Raw genomic sequence first — 3,238 nt, 5'->3', positions numbered from 1 at the left:
TGGGATTAAAGGTGTGCGCCACCACCGCCCGGCCTATTTCTTGCTGTTTAAGACCTCAGTCCTCCCTCAGGCCTTGGGTAGAAGTCTGACATTCTAAACTACCTAAAGCACTGCATACCATCGCCTCCTCCTTATAAGAAACTAGATGAACTTGTTAGTCACCTGGCCAGGAGTCCACACCTTCCCCAACCCTCAGAAATCTAACTCACCTGAAGCCATACTATGGGGAGGGGAGGATTAATTATCCCCTTAGTGAGACAACACGCTCGCTCGTTCTAAGAAGCCCCTCCCAGGACAGACCCTGGCAGAGCTTCCACTGAGTAGCACTAAGAGTTGGCCCCTGTCTTAAAGCATAACTTCCTTCCTGTTTTCATTCCGTTTCTTTTTCTTCCCGATGTTGTCCAAAGTCTGAACATGCTCTCTCCCTTACACACTGGGCTTCTCACTCACTGAAGTTCTCCCCCAAGCCTTCACCCATGCTCCACAGCTGAGCCCTCCAGATGTTTGGGGTCTCTAACTCAAAAAGCAAACACTCTCTTTCTCTCCCTCTCCCTTCTCCTGCTGAGATTTTTGCCTGCCCTGTTGGGTTTTTTTTTCTCAAAACAAAAATAAACAAGCAAACAAACTCTAATAAAACTGTCACTGAACTTCCTTCTGTCTCTGTTTCTAAATTCGTTTACTAACAAGACCAAGAAGCCTAAAGAGGGACCCTCAGCCTCCCTGGCAATGCCAGGGCCTAGAATTCTAGGCTGTTCAAAGAACCTGGTAGCATCTCTTTCCCAAGCATATGAACCTTCCCACTTTAAAAATCAAGGAAAAGACACATGAATTAATAACTGCAAACAGTTTTGCAACTTGTCTGTAGGGTCAGAGGTAAACACCAAGGCCTCTAGCCCATTCCTCACTCTCCCCAACCCTGTTTCAGGATGTGTCAGTCTCCCCCATGCTACTCAGATTCACACAGCAAATCCCGAGCCATTGTGTAGTGTCGCCATGCGGGACCCCACTGCCAAGCATCTACACTAGGGCTGTCCCTGCTGGGGTTGTCCCCCTAGAATTGCCTTCCCCACAGAGTTGCTGAGAAGTTGCTGGGGAAGGGAGCCCCGTTCCCAGGAACACTACTCCTCAGTTATCCTTGCTTCAATTGCCTTCTCCAGCTGACACATTTAAAATTAATGAGGAATTTGTTCTCATCCAACTAACTAGCTAGGGCAGCAGGCCTATTTTCCCCTTCTCAAATGAATCTTGTAGGTAAAAGAATGAAAAAAAAAATAAAACATGTTTCTCTCTCCCACCCTGGCCCCACTTTTCATGTTTTTTTGGCAGTTATGAGCAGAGCCAATATGTAAAAAACCAGACACTTCAGTGCTCAGTAATTAGTCCAAACTATCCCAGGCAGAAGGAGTTTGCTGATGAGAAGAAGTACTGGGGGGGGGGGGAGGTGCACAGGGGCATTATGGGTATTGAGACTTTGAATAAACAACTTCCTATGCTGGGTTTCTATGAGCAAAGGGGGCGGGGAGGGAGGCTGGGTAAACTGAGCTTGGTTATTTTCTGAAGATGTGGGCCACTAACAAAAGGATTTCTGCTCGGTCTCATGGTGCGACGGACGAACTGTTTGTGTCCCCCTAATTGAGGTAACCCAAATTCATATGTGGAAACCCTGGCCTCCCATGTGAGGGCATTAGGAGGGGCCTTTGAAAGGCAATTACGTTACAAGGGTAAACTTACCAGGAAGCTACCATGTGGACCCTGAGCTCAGATTTCCAGCCTCTCGACCGGAGAGTTATAAAATTAATTGTGAGGCCATTGGGGTGTACCTTTGGAGTGGCAATTGGGACCCTCACCCCTTCCTATTCTCTCCTTCACTTCCTACCTGCTAAGAAGTGGGAAGGTTTGCTTCTCATCTCTCCCCAGCATGAAGGGCTGCTTTGTCACAAGCCCCAGAGCAATGGAGCCAACTGACCACAGACTAAAACCCGGGAAACCAGGAACCAAATAAACCTCTCCTCGATGGTAGCTAATTGTTATTTTGTCGCAGTGACGGGAAACTGACTAACTCTGCCCTCACTCTGACCTCAAGGGGTCAATACAGAGATCTCACTGAACGAAACTACTGATGCACATTAAACTCTCAAACTGAAGGGCGGGTCTGGGTCGTGAGCCAGAAGCCAGGATGAAATAGGGTATGTAAGGTGGCAGTTCTGAGGCCAAATAAAGCCTGCTTGGGAAGGATGCAAGCAACAAACCATTTCTAATCATTTTCTTAATTAAAATGTATTTGTAAATATGGGTTTATTGGATGTTTGACTGTGCCTGGTGGCTGCAGAGGCCAGAAGAGGGCACTCGGGCCTCCATTGCTAATCCTTGAGAGTTCACCAGGACCCCCATTCACATGCCCAGAGCAGATTGAGAGCCAATCACAACCTTCTTATCCGCCTAATGAAGTCAATGCTCAGCTGATTAAAACTTCTACATGGGTATGTGAGCCCCGAGATGGATTCCCTCCTTGCGAAGAAAACATAGGATGCCCATTTGCATATAACTTTCGGACAAGTAAGGAAGCCTTGAGTTTTAGGATAAATAAGAAAACATTGTAGTGTATCTCATGTAGCATTTGAAATATATTTACACTAAAAAAAAAAAACTACTTACTGCTTGTTTTTCTGAAATTCTAATTTAACCAGTAACTTGGCAGCCTTGTTCCAAGAGGTAAGGGCTGCCGCTGAATCTGCAGTGGGCTCTGTTCACGATCAGTGGCCTCAACACGGGAGGATGTGGAGGCGCCAGGCTGTCACCCGTGTCGACCCAGAGAGGCAGCTGAGACTCTGGAGAGAAAGCCACCTTGACCACGGAGTGAGTCCACAGATCAAAATGACCCAGTTGGATCAAAAACGAAAGAACAGAAAATAATCACACTTGGATAAATTCCCTTCGTCTCCAAGCTCACATCCGGGCAGCACCGGTCGTGTTTTATCAGCAAGACACTTCGGAGACAGTTTGAAAGAGCTAGAGCAACACAATGGCTGAGTTCTAGTGGGGTTCATTCTGCCAGCCTCAGAGATGCCGATCTGTTTCGGCTGGTCCTGTGGACTTCTTTGACCTCCAGGCAGGGGAAGGAAGGGGGATAAACCATGGTAGCTACAGAAGGATAACCAGAGCACAAAGGGAATATTTACTCAGTAACATGTACAATGGGGGAAATGTGATTTGTTTGCTTTTTAAATCACCAGGTTTA

This window comes from Microtus ochrogaster, linkage group LG2, assembly GCF_000317375.1.
Source record: "Microtus ochrogaster isolate Prairie Vole_2 linkage group LG2, MicOch1.0, whole genome shotgun sequence".
Classification (NCBI taxonomy): domain Eukaryota; kingdom Metazoa; phylum Chordata; class Mammalia; order Rodentia; family Cricetidae; genus Microtus; species Microtus ochrogaster.
Note: the sequence above shows the minus strand (reverse complement) of the source record.